Raw genomic sequence first — 18,726 nt, forward strand, 5'->3', positions numbered from 1 at the left:
GTAAGATAGATACCCAAAGCGTAGAAAGCAACTGTGCTCTGTAAATTGATACAATGAAATCTCTTCACCTTATACAATTCAAAGAAGTACTCTACTCTGAAGTGCCCAATACTATATTAGTACATACTGCAATGCTTGGCAGAAATAGGTTAAAAAGTGGACAAAAAGTAAAGTAGAGTTATTTCCTTTTTAAGGTAAATGATGAATGTCTAAATTAATTTAACAAGTTAAAACTGAGAATCTATTCATTATGCATTGAATATTATGCTATAAAAAAACAAATGGAAATACTATAAAATCTCATCAATAACAAATGACAGCAGAGCTACATAAAACAAAATTGCTCATAATAAAAGAACAAAAAGCTAAGAACAGTTTGTTTTTTAAAACAAAAAATATATCATCTTATGCACATACACACAGGCTTAAGGAAAGACTAGAAAGAAACTCAACAAAATATTAATAGACTAGAGGCCTGATGCACAAAATTCATGCAAGAGTAGACCTTCCTTCCCCTGGCTATCGGCTTCCTTCTGGCACCCGGGACCCAGGCTTCCCTCCAGCTGCAGGCAGGCACCTGGGAACCGGGCTTCCCTTGCAGCCCCAGCTTCGTCCAGAAGGTCGTCTGGAAGGACATCTGGTCTAATTAGCATATTACGCTTTTATTATTATAGATAGAAGATTATCTCAGAGGAGTGGAATTGCATGTGATTTTTACTATTTTGTACCTTTCCTTATTTAAAAAAATGCCTATCCACACAAATATTTCCAAATGATTTTCAACAAAGATGCCGGCAGTTCCACAGAGGAAAAATGCAGCCTTTCTAAGAAACAGTGCTGAAGCAACTGGACATCCATAGGCCAAAAAAAAAAAAAGAACCTTAACCTAAATCTTACCCCTTATTTGAAATTTAACTCAAAATGGATTACAGATTTGAATGTAAAATGTTGGTGGGACTTTCCAGAATGCTCAATGGGAGCACGGCTGCCCAAGCTGCACACAGCAATGGGCTCTTTCCCACTCCCCTACACCAGCCGTGGACTGCTCACTGGCTGTCAAAAATGGTAAAAGAAACCACTTACTATGATTTTCTGGGAGTCAAACCCAATGCCACCCAAGAAGAACTGAAAGGTTACAGGAAGCTGGCCTTGAAGTACCACCTGATAAGAATCCAAATGAAGGAGAGAAGTTTAAATGGATTTCTCAAGCTTATGAAGTGTTCTCTGATGCAAAGAAAAGGGAATTATATGACAAAGGAGGAGAACAGTCAATTAAAGAAGGTGGAGAGGGGGCAGTTTTGGCTCTCCCATGGACATCTTTGATATATTCTTTAGAGGAGGAGGAAGGATGCAGATAAAAAGCAGCATCAGCTCTCAGTAACCTTAGATTTATATAATGGTGCAACCAGAAAACTAGCTCAGCAAACAAGTATGATTTGTAACAAATGTGAAGACCCAGGTGAGAAGAAAGGAGCAGTAGAGTACTGGCCCAATCTGGGAGGTACTGGGATGCAAATGAGAATTCATCATATGGGACCTTTAGCAAATTCAGTCTGTGTGCATGGACTGCCAGGCCAGATGCACTGAAGACAGATGCAAAAGCTGCAATGGAAGGAAGACAGTTGGAGAGAAGAAGATTCTAGAAGTTCACATTTGACAAAGGTATGAAAGATGACCAGAAGATAACATTCCATGATGAAGGACACCAAAAACCAGGACTGGAGCCAGGAAATATTATCACTGTTTTAGATCAGAAGGACCATGCTGTTTTCAATAGACAAGGAGACGACCTTTCTGAGTGTATGGGCATACAGCTGGTGGAAGCACTGTGTGCCTTTCAAAAGCCAATAGCTGTGCTCGCTTTGGCAGCACATATACTAAAATTGGAACGATACAGAGTAGATTAGCATGGCCCCTGTGCAAGGATGACACACAAATTCGTAAAGCGTTCCCTTATTAAAAAAAAAAAAAAAAAAAAAGCCATAGCTACTCTTGACAACCAAACCACAGTCATTACCTCTCATCCAGGTCTGATTGTCAGAGTTATCAAGTGCATGCTAAATGAAGGCATGCCAATTTATCATAGGAGTAGTGTTCAGTGTCAGACTTCTTTTTTTTTTTTTTTAAATATATTTTATTGGTTTTTTACAGAGAGGAAGGAAGAGGGATAGAGAGTTAGAAACATCGATGAGAGAGAAACATCGATCAGCTGCCTCCTGCACACCTCCCACTGGGGATGTGCCCGCAACCAATTTACATGCCCTTGACTGGAATCAAACCTGGGACCTTTCAGTCCGCAGGCTGACGCTCTATCCACTGAGCCAAACCGGTTTTGGCTAGTGTCAGACTTCTTAAAGGGGCCAGTAAATAAAACTCACTGTTGGCATTTTATATGCAGTAGTGAATGAGTTAGTAACTATAATCATAATATACCTACCACTTGCTATTGCTTTTGTTTTAATATTCAACTTATAGTAGTGCTTTAACAGTTAAATGATGAATAAACTCAAATATAAAAGCTCTGACTTTGCCCTGTATTTATAACTTCAGCGTGCAAGGTAAGTTTAATACCTGTAAAAACCACCTTTAATAATTTTCCCTAGCATTTGATAGGCCATATTTTGTAATTCATTTCAGCTATGTACATGGAATAGCTTACTGAAATGCTAAGGTCTATGAATTGACTTTGGTCTGTGGCCCTTAATTTAATTGGCAGTCAGAAGGCAAAGAACTTAATTTGTAGAGAAGTGTTAGTCTGTATAGTTGCATTAAGTGGGATTCATTGTGATACCTCTGCATTTATTCTATTGCCTCAACTGTTATTTGAAGATGGCATGGCATATAATTTACCCTGAGGTATCAGTGATAGAAATGATACCTTTCAAAAGAAGGGGTTTATCATAATAAGCTGCTTCTTGAGGGCTTGCACTTATAGAATTGCACCTATGAATCCCTTCTCCATGCCATCTTTTTAAAAATATAGTAACTGTATCAGTCCTTGGTTACATTTTTACCTTCTCTTTGCAAAATGATAAGCCTCAGAGTAGTGACTTCCATGCAGGCTAACTTAGAAGTTAAGAGTGATGATACTTTTACATGGACAATTTGCATGTCCGAGACATGAAGGTGTTTTTTTAGGTATGTTACAGGCTTACTTTAAACCAGCAGTCGCCAACCGGTGGTCCGCGAGGTCCGAAAGGTTGGCAACCACTGCTTTAAACCATTTAACTTGTGCTTCAAAGTAACTGTGATTGAATGCTGGTAGTATAACAAATTATTATGAATAGCCTTAATTGTAGTTTAAAAGTCATGTACTGCCCTGGCCAGTGTTTCTCAGTGGCTAGAGCACTGGCCCTATGCATGAAGGGTCTCAGGTTTGATTCCCAGTCAAGGGCACGTAACTGGGTTACAGGTTTACTCCCTGCCCCGTATGGATGCATGCTGGAGGCAACCAGTCAGTGTATCTGCCTCACATAGATGTTTCTCTCTCCCTCCCTTCCTCTCTCACTCTCTCTGAAAAGCAATGGAAAAACAATCCTCAGATGAGGATTAACAGCAACCAAAAGTCATGTTCCCAAACTTAAAACTGGGTACCAGAAATTAAGCAATTCTTGAAATTTATGGGTGTCTCCTTAATATACTGCCTACAAGAAAAAAAATAAATGTAAAATGTTAAGACTTTCAGAAAAATTTATAGGAGAAATTTTTCAGGACACAGAGATAAGGAAAGCATCTTATATTTAAAAACAGCACAATAAAAATACCAATAAATTGGACCTTAAAATGAAAAATCTTGCTCTGTAAAAAACTTGTTAAACGAATGAAAGAGGGCTTCCAGTCAAGATGATGGTGTAGGTAAATGCAGTACTGGAATCCTCCCACACCACATCAGAATTACAACTATAGAACCACCATCATATAGAACCACCATTTCTGTTCAGAAAGCTAGCTGAACAGAAGTCCTACAACTAAGGATATAAAGGAGCAGCCACATCAAGGCTGGTAGGAGGGGCTGGTCCCACACTCACAGAAACATCAGAAGGGATATCTGGGCTGCAGAGAACCCCCCAGAGGAGTGAGGGATCCCAGCCCTACACCAGACCTCCCAGTCCACAGTTCCAGTGCCAGGAAGAGGAGACCCTATAAATTCTAGCTGTAAAAACCAGTGGGGATTGTGGGTGAGTGAGACAGAGGGCTGCTGGAGTCCCAGATGTTCCTCTTAAAGGGCCCAGGCACGGAGGCTGCAGCTCCCTGAAGGGAACCAGAGACATACAGGGAAGAACTGAACTGTCTGGCATCAGGATGAGAGCTGGACAGGCAGCTTTCTCCCAGACAGAAGTACTGGCAGAGGGCATTTTTTTTTCCTGAGCCCTTCCCCACAGAGCTGGCAGACAGGTGCCATATCTGAGTCTCCATCAACCTGGCTATCACTGTTGCCGAACCCAACTTGAGGTCCCACCCAAGCTGTTTCCAGTGGCTTTTTCCATGTGTAGGGGCCTGTCTTTGAATGCTTCAGACTTTTCTAAAATCTCTCAAACAAGCAGCATATTGCCCATACCAATCATAAGTAGCCTCAGGCCCAGCACTAGTGGCAGCCGGCCTTGCTTCACAGTCACCTACAACAGGAGGGTGCACACAGTGCACATGGGGGGACAGGGGAGAAGCACACCTGGGATGTCCAACTCAGGTGAATGGGGAGGCTGTGCCACTGGAAACACATACTACATTAGGCTACTCTACCAAGCTCAGGAAACTTTATAGCTCTACCTAATACATAAAAACAAATACAGGGAGGCTGCCAAAATGAGGAGACAAAGAAACATGTCTCAAATGAAAGAAAAGAACAAAACTCCAGAAAAAGAACTAAACAAAATGGAGACAAGCAATCTACTAGGCACAGAGTTCAAAGCACTGGTTATAAGGATGCTTAATAAACTAGGGGAACAGTAGTTGAACTCAGTGAGACCTTCAACCAAGAAATAGGAAACTTAAAAACAAAACTAAAAACATAAAAAGGAACCAGTCAGAAATGAAGAATACATTACAGGGAATTAACAGTAGAGTAGATGAAGCAGAGGATCCTATCAGAGATTTGATAGAGATAAGGAGCAGAAACATCCAGTCAGAACAGCAAAAAGGAAAAAGAACCCAGCCCTGGCTGGTGTGGCTCAGTTGGTTGAGCCTTGTCACGTGTACCAAAAGGTCACTGGTTTGATTCCCAGTCAGGGCACATGCCCTGGTTATGAGCTCAATCCTGGGGGGATTGGTGGAAGGCATGCAGAAAGCAGCTGATTAATGTCTCACATTGATGTTTCTCTCTCTTCCTCTCCCTTTCTCTCTCTAAAAATTAATAAAAAACCTTAGAAAGAAAAAGAATCCAAAAAAATGAGGATAGTATAAGGAGCCTCTGGGACAACTTCAAGAGTACCAACATTCATTATCATAGGGATGCCAGAAGGAGAAAAGAGAGAGAGCAAGAACTTGAAAGCCTATGTGAAAAATATGACAGAAAATTTCCCTAGCCTGGTGAAGGAAATAGACATACAAGTCCAGGAAGCACAGTGTCTCAAACAAGGCCCACATCAAGGCACATCATAATCAAAATGCCAAAGGTTAAAGACAAAAGAGAATGTTATGAGCAGCAAGAAAAAAGCAGTTAGTTACCTATAAGGGAAGCTCCTATAAGACTGTCAATTGATTTCTCAACAGAAACTTTGCAGGCCAGAAGGGAGTGGCAAGAAATATTCAAAGTGATGCTAAGCAAGAACTAAAACATGGAAACAACCCAGCTGTCCTCGGCAGATGAATTAAGCAAAAAAAAAAAAAAAAGGTACATTCAATTGAATACTCAGTCTCAAAAAGGAAATTTTGACACGGATGAACTTGGAGGACATTAAGTAAAATAAGCCAGATCTAAAAAGACAATATTTTGATTCCATTTATATGAGGCACTTCAAGTAATCACAATCATATGGAGAGAAAGAATAGTGGCTGCCAGCAGCTGGGAGGAAGAAAGTAATGGGAAGCTATTGTTTAACGTATAAAAAATTGCAATTCTGCAAGATGCAGAGTTCTAAAGATGAATGGTCTTGACTGGCACACACTCACACACCAAAAAACCCACCTATTGACACAGACAACAGTATGGTGATTACCAGAGGGAAAACAGGATGGGGGTATAGGGAGGTATAGATGGTGATGGAAGGAGACCTGACTTGGGATGGTGAACACACAATACTAAATACAGATGATGTATTATAGAATTGTACACCTGAAACCTATATGATTTAATTAACCAATGTCAATAAATTCAATAAGTAAGAAAAACAATGAAAAAAAGGATTTTAAGTTAAAACTCCAAAGAAGGGAAAACTTCTTAAATATCTGGAAAAGTTTCAGTGGAAACAATGGTACTTGAATTGGACTTGATGGATGAGTAGAACAATAACTAAAAAATTAGTGAAGAGAATGCTTCCACTTCTGCCAGTTTCTCAGATATAAAACAGGACATTTAAATTTTCCAGAAACTGTTAATGCAAATTACCAAAAGTTTATCATCTCTTTAAAAATTAGTTTCCAAACATTCAATTTAGGTAACTTGAACATCGATGTTACATTATTCCTGTATATGTGCCAGTAAAAAAGCAATTTGATTTTCTCAAATAGTGCAAGTACCTTATAACAAAGTATTTCCAATTCCTCCCTCTCCTCCTTTAATTTCACTCAGCCATAAATTATCACCACTGAATACACTGTTACTATTCTAGCCAACAATAGTGGATACATGTCATTATACATGTGTCAAAACCCATAGAATGTACATCACAAAGAGTAAACCTTAAAGTAAATGTAATATAATGTGAGTTAATATTGTAATGTAATGTGTGAGTTAATAATGTACCAATAACTGTTCCCCAATTTTAACAAATATATAAGTTAACAGGAAAAATGGGGGCAGTGAAGTTTATGGGAACTCTCTACTTTCTCAATTTTCCTATAAAGTTGAAACTACTAAAAATAAAGTATATATTTTAAAATCTAAAATTATAAATTACATACTGCTTTAGGATAAATCTTATCATGGGACTTTTTTTAAATGTATTGATTTGAGAGAGAGAGAGGAAGGGGGAGGAGAAACATCGATCTCTTGTTCCATTTATTTGAGTGTTCACTGGTTAATTCTTTTATGTGGCCTGACTGGGATTGAACCCACAGCCTGGTATATCAGGGACAATGCTACCCTGCCAGGGCTCCATAGAACTTCTTGGCTCAGATATTGATGCTAACATTTTTTTTGTAAATTGAGATGTTATTCTAGTTATTTCTAAAATTTAAAACAATCATCTATGAAGAACTGACATCTGCCAAAGAGGGAAAAAAGTATATTAACACAAGATTTCCTTATTTATGTACTCAAAACTTTATTTTATAACATCTATTGAAAACATTTGGAAAATAGTGCTATTCTAGCTTCCAGTTAGAAGTATAGTTGGGAAGGAAAAAACAAACTATAGTTCTGGGGATCAAATACAGTTAACAATACTTGACAGTGGCTAACAGATTGATCTTAAATATTCTCACCACAAAAAAAGAAAAGGCAATTATGTGACATAGTGGAATAAGAGGTGATACTTAACTCAATGGTGGTAATCATATTGCAAAGTAAGTACATCAAATCAATATGTTGTAAACATTAAACTTACACAATGTTATATGTCAATTACATCTCAATAAAGCTGGGGGACAGGAGGAGAAGCAAATTGAAAGGAGGTACAAAATAAAATAAAGTAAAATAAAAATGAACATTTGGCACATAAAAAACAGTGCTATTCCAAAGAAACTGTACACTTCATAACATACTTAGGAAAATGCTGGCATAAGGGGAAAACCAATAATCAGGAAACCTGAATTTATTTTTCTAATCTCATTTATGTCACTAACAATCTAGATGACCTCTAAGATTTCACTTCCCCCTCTGGGCCAATAGTTTCCTCTTCTGATAATTAAAAAGAAAAGGAAGAAGGTTATATGAACAGACTATTTCTAAGTCACTTTCAGTGATAAAATCTACTGAATATGAAGAAAATATTAGCATTCTGGAGAATATATCTTTCATTTATACCAAACCATCTATTAAATATATTACAATCAAGGATAATACCAAGGTCAATGAAACATGAAAATTAACAAAAATAAACCCTAGGGTGTAAGCAGTGGCAAAGAGCTCTTGGGAAATATTTATTAGGTGTATAAACTACATAACTAGAGTTTACTATTATAATCAAATAAAAGACCAAAATAACTGTTAATGATATGCATAATTATTGTGCATCACACTAAATACTAAGCAGTTCAAGGAAAATGTTTACAATTAGTATTGGGGGTTTTTTCAGAGATAAACCGAAAGGCAGTTAAGGAGCCACAAGAGTTGTGAGTATGCATGGCTCAGTGGTTGAGGATGGACCTATGAACCAGGAGGTCAGGGTTCAATTCCCGAGCAGGGTATATGCCCAGTTTGTGGGCTCAATCCCCAGTAGGGGGCATGCAGGAGGCAGCCAATCGATGATTCTCTCTGATCCCGATGTTTCTATCTCTCTCTCCCTCTCCCTTCCTCTCTGAAATCAATAAAAATATATTTAAAAAAGAATAAACCTATATTCTGTACAGCATTGTCATGTGTAACAACCTAGAAACAATCCTAATGCTAACACACACACATACATATATATACTAAATTCCCTTATATATAAATCTCCCATTTTTAAAGATACTTATAAATGTACATGTATATACATGTACACAGTTATGCTGTAATGCATATAAATGTCCAAAAATACAAAACACACTAACAAGAGTATCTCTGGGAAATGGGATTATGGAGACTTTTCATCTTCTATAAGTTCTGTATTTGAATTTTTATAACCAGAAAAAAAATTAAGGTAATTGTTTTAGCCCTTTACCTATCAAAAGCTTCTCACTGCTTGTTCCATATCTAGCCTTCCTAGCCTACCTTAAAGTATCTCACTCCATAATGCTTAAAAGTTAGACTTGCTAGAAATAGTATTAATTTTAATAACTAAGGTTAGGCAGATAACGAAGAAGAATCCCAGAGTTTCTGGTTTGGGAACTGTTTTCAAAAGAAAGAGCAAACAAGACACTGTGTTGATATCAGGTATCTAACAAATCTAACTGTATCTACTATACACAGTCTCTGCTATTCTGCAGTTAGCCCCAGGACAATTAACTAAAGCTTTTTAAGTCTCCAGAGATTAACAGGGCACCCAAAGAATCCATTTGCTGCAGCCAGGATCCTTATCTTTTCCTAGAAAACTGAGAGTAAATCTATTCTAGTCACAAAAAGATATCCCAGTATGCCTCTTAAACCAGTTCCAAAATCTTCAGGGATGGGGAAGTCAAACTAACTTTTTCTAGGCCAGGTGTTAGCCTTGTCAAGGAGATTCATTTTTAGATTACAAGTTTATTGCTGGCTAATACAAACAAAACAACCTCCTCCACATCCCACCACCAGATACACCAAGGTTCTACTAGTAGAATTACTCTTAAGGTTTGACATTCCAAGGACATCATTATCAGGAGGATAGACACATGCTCCAAACTTTGGGATTATGCAAACAACATAACTTCAATATGGAAAAATACAGCTGCATCAAAATCACTGTACTCACACTAAAATGGAGCTCCAACATTATCTTCACAAGAAACTTATCCAATGTGGACAATAAAAGTACTGATTCTTGAACAATTTAATCAAAATAAATGAAAATGGAGCCCTGGCCAGGGTGGCTCAGTTGGAGTGTTGTCCCATAAAACAAAGGGTTATAGGTTCGATTACCAGTCAGGGCATATACGAGAAGCAATCAATTGATGTTTCTCTCTCACATCTATGTTTCTCTCTGCCTCTCTCCCCCCTCCTTCTCTCTCTTTCTCTCCCACCTCCTCTCTGCCTCTCCCCCGCTTTTTCTCCCCCTCTCTTTTTCTCTAAAAACAAAACAAAACAAAAAACAATAAAAACATATTCTTGGGTGAGGATTTAAAAAAAAAGATAATGGAGTACAACCCAGTGACTATAATCTTCTATATAGATAAAAGGCTAATATGCAAAGTGTCCCCTCAGGAGTTTGACCAGGAAACTGGGAGTTCGATCGCTTGCTATGACATGCGCTGACCACCAGGGGGCGACACGGAACGAAGAAAGGCCCTGGCCAGCAGCCGAAAGGCCCCAATCGGCCCTGATTGCTGGCCATGCCTAGGAACCCTACCCGTACACGAATTTGATGCACCAGGCCTCTAGTAGGTAAATAAATGTGTAAGTGTAAGCAAGTGAATAAATTAAAAATCTGGTGAGGAAGAAAATATTTGCAGTTTCAAAAAAACCTACCCTAAAAATATTTAATTACAAATGAGTTAAGATTACCTTCACATAGATGTCTAGCAGTTATAACCCTTACGCACATAATCAATGACTACCAGCAATGGGACAACTGGAACTACCTACAACCTAGTAAGATGCAAAGAGAAGAATGCAGTACCACTTCCAGGATAACCATGCCAAAGATCTAATACAAATCTAGTCATGAAACCTAATCAAAGATATACTCATAAGAATATCAGAGAAATGCAAATTTAGGGATAGTCTATAAAATAACTTGATCTGTAATCTTCAAAAGTGTCAAGACCCTGGAAGTAAATGCAGAAATTGTTCCAGATTAAAGATTAAAGAAACATGGCAACTAAATGTAATGCATGGTTCTAAACTGGATCCTTTTGCTCTGAAAGACTGGGACAACTGGTGAAATTTATGCATTCTTTGCTAACTTCCTAATTTTGATTGTTACGAAGCCATTCTGTATGAGAATGCCCTTATTTACTGTAGGAAATAAACATTAAGTATTGGGGGTTAATGACGTATCTTGTGGACAACTTACTGTCAAGTGGTTCAGGAACAAAAATGTTCTTTATACTATGCTTCCAACTTTTCTGTATGTTATTGTTCCAAACTTTAAAATATGAAAAAAAGAATTACAAAAAAATTTATAGCAGTACTAAAAACCTGGGAGTGGTATATCTACAGATGAGAACAGAAAGGAATTGGCTATACAAAATGAATTGGGGGCTGGGGGGAGGAGGATGATAATAAAGCACAACACATCTGAGGAACCAGATACACAAAACAAGCATAAAAAGTGGGATCTCCAAAAGAAGGATAAGTTTTCTTAACAAGAAGGATTGGGAGCAGTGTGTCCTGGGCAGTCAGCCAGGCAGTAAAAACCACAGAATAGCTGCCATGTTTAAGGCCTCCAGCACAGCTCTCTATACTGTAGGTAGAGAAACTTGGGCAGTATAATTGTGGAAATAGGAGAATATTATGTCCTGAGGGACAGGAAACGTGTTAAAGGACAAGGAACCCAAATACCCTAAAAGAGAAACCTATTAGCTAAATAAACCAAAGCCAGAAGAATAGGGATTCACTTAGGTGTGGGAAATACACTTAAATAACCAATATGGTATAGTCTGGACCATAACATGAAACTTGAACCACCACAACAAAAAAATCTAACATCTGAGGAAAAACCAAAAGCCTGATGGGTATACTAAGTACAATAAGATCCAATTTCCTATACTGTTAATAGAGGAAAATGTAAAAATAAAATCAACTCCTATAAAAAAGCAAAGAGCTCTTAGCAACTCTATCCGCCCATTAAATAAGAAAATAATTAAAAAGAACCGAATACCAAATCCTCAAAAATATCAAGCCTCAAGATACTCCCTGACACCAGAATGGGGGGGGGGGCAAAGGGGGGGGGTGGAGAGAGAGAAGTAATGAAAGCTCCATAAATCCCAATATCCACCTATTTCTCCAAGTGTTGTCTAAGGGCCCTAGAAGTTTGAGACACTTACAAGTAGTCTTCAAGGTCAAACTATTTTCATAATACTAGATCATTTGCCCCTTCCCATTATTATATTGACAGTAATGGTGCAAAAGAAATTGTGGGTAAAAAAATGCTAGCACCTTAGGGCACACAATAAGCTGTGGTATCAAGCCATACTAATACCACACTACATACTCCCAGACATCTTTTTAAATGCCACTTTCATTTAAGAATATCTCTAATGGTCTGGCCACTGTGGCTCAGTGGTTGAGCGCGACCCATGAACCAAAGGTCACCAGTTCTATTCCCAGCCAGGGCACATGCCTGGGTTTTGGGCTCATTATCTCTCTATCCCTCTCCCTTCCTCTCACTCTAAAATTAAAAAAAAAAAATTAAAAAATAAACATTAAAAAAAGAATATCTCTAATGAAGCAGTGAAAATTAATTTTATTAAATCTCAACACTTCAATACATGTCTTTCTTTAAAGCTCTTGTATAATTACTTTGGAATTATGGGTGAAATTAACCTTTTTTCATGGAACACCATTTGACCAAAGAACAAATAGCAAACTACCCTACCGTTCTTTGACAGACATCTTCTCAAAAATAAACAAAGTTAGCTTGCAATACTAACATGTTTGTTACCAATGATTAATACTTCACCTTCCAAGTGAAAATTTAGAATCGTAAAAAACTTGAGCTTGAGAGCTTCACAAAATTAAACACTTTCTGATGAGATTAATGGTGATATTAACATTTTTTTGTTGGTTAATGCATAATAAAATGTGTCAACATTTGGGGAGAAATGTGTAATTCAATGAACCAGTACTTCTCAAACAACCAATACATGGTGTTAAATCATGAGCAGGTGAAAGATTCAAAATGCAAGAAAAACAATAAATTTTCAGGTAACAAGAAATGAAGAATTCATTGATATGGTTTCAGATTTAACATTGCAGCTACCCTTTAAAATACAATTTGTCAAATTTTGGTATGGTATCAAAGAATACCCTCAATCACCTAAAAAGGCTATGAAAATACTCCTCCCCTTTTCAAACACTGTATGTGTAATGTTGGATTTTCTTCATATATTTCAACCAAAACATACTGCAAGATTGAACGTACAAGTGGATATGACAAATCGAGCTGTTTTCTAATCAACCATACATAAGGGACTTGCAGAAATATATAACAATGCCACACTTTTTGCTTAAAATTTGTTTTGAAAAATATTTTTAAGACAGTGTTATGCATAGTTTATTGTCATTTTAAATTCAAAATTTTAAAATTTCTAATATGGGAAATACAATATAACCCACATAAACCAAAGTTTTGTGGTTCTCAGTAATTTGCAAGAATATAAGGAGATCCCAAGACCTTAGGGCTATTTACTTCTAATTATACTATGCTATAATAGAGTGTCTCCTTCTAAGGACAAATGAAATATATACGGCACTCTGTCCCAAAGCAAGTTGTCCAAGACTACCATGTTTTCGAAGTTTTCAGTCTTTTTTCCTTTTTTTCTATTCCCTTGCTGTCACACTAGGGCATAACTTTATGATGCTGTCAAACTGCCTCCTCACCCCATCTGGTACACCAAAAAGGCAGGAAACAGCTTACTGTGTACAAAATTAAATGGGCTCTGCGTAAGGATGGCCTTATGAATGAAGTCCTCAGACTTTATTATGCCTGTTTTGATTTCTTAGATGTCTTTTTTTTTAAATATATTTTATTGATTTTTTACAGAGAGGAAGGGAGAGGGATAGAGTTAGAAACATCAATGAGAGAGAAACACTGATCAGCTGCCTCCTGCACACCTCCTACTGGGGATGTGCCCGCAACAAAGGTACATGCCCTTGACTGGAATTGAACCTGGGACCCTTCAGTCCACAGGCCGACACTCTATCCACTGAGCCAAACCAGTTAGGGCAGATGTCTTTTAATTTTCTAGTTTTTCTATACATTCTCCACCTAAAGTCATAGAAATAACCTCCGTGTAAGTAGGTTCTTCTTTTATTAACTTAACTTTTTTATTTTCTCTTTTATTGTCTTACATGCTATCACTTATTTATAAAGCCTGGCAAGGCCTTCTTCATCCAGTGGCACCTGGAACAAAACGTGAAGTGATAGAATAAAGTGAATGACAGACTTTCACTGTGCTTATTCCATAAAAACAGACAAAGAAAGGCCACTTCAAATTTTAGGAACACTGACAGAGAAGACATCTAACTTTGAGAGATAAGACAGGAAGAAAAAGAATAAAATGTAGAAGGTAGGTACAGAGATAAAAAGTTTGTGTGTTTTAAGAGGCCAAACACATAAAATAAGGATAGGTGGTAGAGTCTTAATACAATAGTACATAACAACCTGATCTTAGCAAAGGTAATTAAGGGGATATTAAAGGAAAAAAAGAATTGAGGCAACGAAGAACAAATAAAAACAAAACATATTAATAAATACCAGATTAAAATACTGGTATATAAACTGAGTTGGAATGCAAAAGGGATATTCAGAATTACCCAGGGCTGACAAAATAAACTTTATCTACTCATGTTTTAAACGGGTTTTTTAAAGTGATAAACATGGACTAATAAAGTTTAGAAGAGGGGAAGAACAAAATATAATTAAGAAACATCAGCTGAACATAGAGAAAATAGGGGAAGTAAATAAAGCTAAAATAGGAGAAGTAAATGAAGCTAACTAAAAATAGGAAGCTAAAGGAATTAGTAAAGAAAGTGGAAAAGATTTTTTTTTACAAGAAGGAAACATAAGATAGAGGAGAAAGCTAAAAGGTAGACTGAAACATGAATGTAGTATGGTTCAATAATTAGTGATGATAGGCACCAAGAAAAAAACAAAAAGCAAATAATGTGGAATAAATCAAAGATAAGTGGAAAGCAGAAGTCCTGGGCTTATTTCCTTAGAAAATTCAAAAGCAAATATAACAGAGCAACAATTCATGTACACATTTTCTATTCAAGAGCAAATAGTATGCACTCAAAAACGGAATAACCTATTGTGAACAATATGTTGTCAGAAAAGGAAATCTTTAGGGCTTTTATCCAGTGTTCCCAGAAAAAAACAAAGCATGTAACAGAAATGGATGGAAAAGAGTCAAAAGCAACGAAACGTGTTAAAAAATTCTAGATAAGTAACTATTATATAAAAAAGTGCTTTGCCATCCAAAACCAGTAAAGTTCTGCATTATCCCAAATACTTTGTAAACATTGCCATTATCTATTTCTAAACCAAAAATAGCTTAAACTCTAAATCAGGTTATCTATAAGCAATTACTTAAGATAAGTGCCTAAATAGTCATCTAATTTTCTGAAAAGTTAAAGTCGTTTATTAAAGTCTGATACTGTTTACTACCAAGAGCTCAGCACCAATATCGCTAAAATAGCTGAATTTTAGAGACTTACTAATGATAAATGTAAAATGTGTATAGTTATTACATACAATAAAATGTTGTTTTCCATTTTTTAACCTCTGTAAGCTAGAAAAACACATGAAAACTTTGCAGCAGCTTCTCAAACAGATGACTGACTTCATATTTGAATTAATTACTTGAAGGATTAAGTTTATCACTACTGAAAACTAGCACCTTCAAATAAACAGTTCTATTAAATGTACATTTTATGCAATATAAGCAAATACTAGAAATACTCTAGATCTGACGATTTAACCTAAGAAAACCCAAACAAATACTAAGAATATCCAAAATTTAAAGTCATTTAGAAATATTTTAACTGATTATCACCTTTTTAAAATTTTTTTGCAAACCATTGTCACATTTAAACAAGGCTTTGAAAATATTTACACTGTGACAATAATGTAAGGCCTAATATTCATTAAGTTAATTCAGTGTTAAACTAACAAAAGTGTAAGTAATCCACAAAGTAAATTTTTCCTTTCAGGTGGAGGGGCAGGGAGGCATTGATGGCAACTACAACGATGAATATCTCGCTTCCAAAAAATGTCTCTGCAAACATATTGCTCCCTCAAGAAAAAAATTCAAGAACAAGATCTAAAAACAGGGATTTAAGTAGTTATGTTTGAGTGCTGCAAAACTTTTCATATGTAAAATTTACTAATGCAGAGAAACATCTTCATAAAGTGATAATTCTCTATAAAAGACTTGCTCCATTAAGGCTTTGTTGCTCTGAGGCCAAGAATAAGCCATATAAGGAAACTGAGGTTCAATGCCATCTATTTTGTTCCACTCTTTCAGGTGCCCAAGAATAACCTTTCGCTGCCTAAGGATATGTTCCAAAATCATAAAGTAGATCAGTTATGCACTTAAATTCTTTGATAAGGCTACTTTGGCTTAACAGGAATTTCTGGGTGGTTCCCAAATCTTACCAACTTAAAAAAATTTTTTTTTCCAGAAACTAAGCTCTGAGGGAAAAAAAATAAAAATATACACTAACAAACAGTTAAAAGAATTCCATTCTGAAATGTACTTACAAAATAACAAAGAACAAGTTGTGAAACAATTTGATCCTGCTCTTTAAGACATACCTTTTCTTTTCTTTTAACTTAAGCCAACAATTTTTCTTGGGGAAGCATGGACAAACCAAACAATTTATACTTAAGATATACCTACCAACAGGATATCACATTTATTTAATAACTAATCAAAAGCACCGTATTATCTTTCACCTCCCTTTACCTCAAAAGTAAGCGGGGGGGGGGGGGGGGGGGGAGGAGACAAACTTTAAAAGACACCACTGAAGAAACACTTTGTGTTGCTGCGACCAAAACTAGTTTGATCTATAAAGATGGCCCATTGGTTCAGAGTGTTTGTAACACTGACTGGTGGAATGTGTCCCACGCTTCACTAATCCCTGCCCCCAGAGTAGGGTACCTCTATCAGTTATTTAGGTTGAACGGGCCACAACTTTAGGACCAACACCAAAATGTAAATACTGTACTATTAAAAAAGCACAGCTGTTTACCAGTCAGTATGATTCCCATGAAAATCATTTCAAGCGTTTTACTTCCCTTCCTGTATGTTCTGTTCTCAATTGCAGAGAAGCCCTAACAAATCCAACCACTTACAAGGGTTTGTTTTTTATTATAATTCTCTTTATCCATAACACTACTCCTTCCTTTTTCTTCCCACTAAGTCAGTTACATAGAAAAATCTAGCAGACACTGCTTTCAATGAATTAACTGAACGATTATTACAAGGTTTTAAATGCCTGAAAGGAACCAGATACTGAAGAAATATACTACCTATCTAGAAAAACAACTAAGAATGGCTTGCCTGTTTATAAAACCCAACGGAACATATTTATAAGGATTGGAACTAAAAAAAAAAATCTCTATGTAGGATTAAACGCAAACGCCAGATAATCGGTCACAGTATAAACATCTCAACCGCAGCAAATCACTCGCTGCAGCCACCTAACTAACTTTCTCCCAAAGCAAAAGGTGCCAGGCTCAGCAACTTAATAAATAGAAATACATATACACTGTATATATTCCGGAAAAGTACAACTTCTGGACCTAGTGCTGAACAAAGGCTGTGCTTCTTTCCATTGCTTTAAAGTTTTCGTCCCACCGCATTCTTACGACCTCTGCTGAAATAACTAGAGTCCAGATGGTGGTGGTGGTGGTGGACGGGGGTGGGGTGGGGGGTCAATTCTACTCTTTAGCACCTCAAACACTACCCAGTTCGAAGAGAATTTAGGACAACTTGGGGAAAAGTAAGAAACAATGTTCTCTTTCCTGCCCAGGAGCTTTGTGACTTGTAGACACTTTCCGTGCCAATTACCTTTCGGTCGGACGGTGTCTCAGGGCAGCTTTCTCAAGGCTTCGCCAGACATGATTTCCTCCCCTTCATTAGTCACTTGGGCCCCAGCCGAATTCCTCCCGGTGAGAGCGGATGCGGGCGGCCTCCCGCGGTCGGAAGAGCGGGCTGCGGCGGAGGGGGCTGGGAAGAGGGCTGGCGTTCGGGTCTCGAGTTTTGCAGGAGTTTCCCAGCCCCGACTAGGATCTCCGCCGAAAAAAAAACTTTTCACTCGTGACACCGCCCGGAATTACCGTGCGAAACTCACTTCCGGCCTTGGCGAGTGGCAGGATCCAGCTCGGTCCAGGGGAACCCGGAAAACCAGCTTCGCGCCAGGGAGGGGGCGGAGGGGGCGGAGGGGGCGGCGGCGGCGGCCTCGGCCCGGGCCCCCGGCGCGCCCCGCTCTCCCGACGGCGGCAGGGCCCGGCAGCGGGGACACGAACGCGGCGGGGCGCTGGCACCTCGGCCGCGCTAGGCCGCCGCCTCCTTCTCCGCGCCGTCCCCGGAGCCGGGCGGCGGGGTTATTGTCTCGACAGCGCCTGCCGCGCCCTTCGCCGTGCCGCCGCCCGGGGCCGAGGGGGCGAGCGGGCCGTCTGTCGGGCCGTCCGTCCTTCCGTCCGGCCCGCCCCGCCTTCCCCACTTGCCCTCGAGCCCTCTTCTCCCGCTCCCGGCTTCCCGCCGCCGTGCCTCCGCTCCCTCCTTGTCCTTTCCCGGCTGCGCGGCTCCCCCGGGAAGCGCAGGGGAGGGGGCGGCGGCTGCGTCTCCTCACGAGCTCGCGGGGCCGCGACAGGGGCCGAAGCTGCGTCCCGCGCCGCCGCGCCACATTCACTCGAGCGAGAGAGAGCGAGGGGAGGGGAGCCGGGAGGAGGGGGCTGGGGCGGAGGGAGGTGCTGCCTCCCAGGCTCCGCGGCGGCGGCCTCGGCCAGGAGCAGGGGGCGGGGAGGAGGCTGCGCGCGGCGGCTGGGGGCGGGGCGGCCTCCCGCGGGTGCGCCCCCACCGCCCACGGCCGGCCCGAGGCGCGCGAGCCAGTCACCGCGCGCG

General features: G+C 39.0%; 1 protein-coding gene and 1 pseudogene across 12 annotated transcripts in view; one reads left to right on the plus strand and one right to left on the minus strand.

The window, feature by feature from the left end:
• ERBIN (erbb2 interacting protein) overlaps positions 1-17,990 on the minus strand; it is a 108,046-nt gene extending 90,056 nt beyond the window's left edge. For 10 of the 11 annotated variants that reach the window (XM_080677623.1, XM_080677622.1, XM_080677625.1 and 7 more), the window contains exon 1: positions 17,671-17,990. The gene's annotated coding sequence lies outside the window, so the exon portion shown is untranslated. The remainder of the gene's footprint in view (positions 1-17,670) is intronic. The other variant, XM_080677624.1, reaches the window with a different exon arrangement.
• Positions 1,063-18,160, plus strand: LOC308252771 (dnaJ homolog subfamily A member 1-like; annotated as a pseudogene). Its single transcript has 3 exons — positions 1,063-1,853; positions 1,989-2,100; positions 17,970-18,160. The product of its transcript is annotated as a dnaJ homolog subfamily A member 1-like (transcript).
• The last annotated feature ends 566 nt before the right edge of the window (positions 18,161-18,726 follow it).

Source organism: Plecotus auritus, assembly GCF_963455305.1.
Source record: "Plecotus auritus genome assembly, chromosome: 7".
In the NCBI taxonomy this organism is placed as follows: domain Eukaryota; kingdom Metazoa; phylum Chordata; class Mammalia; order Chiroptera; family Vespertilionidae; genus Plecotus; species Plecotus auritus.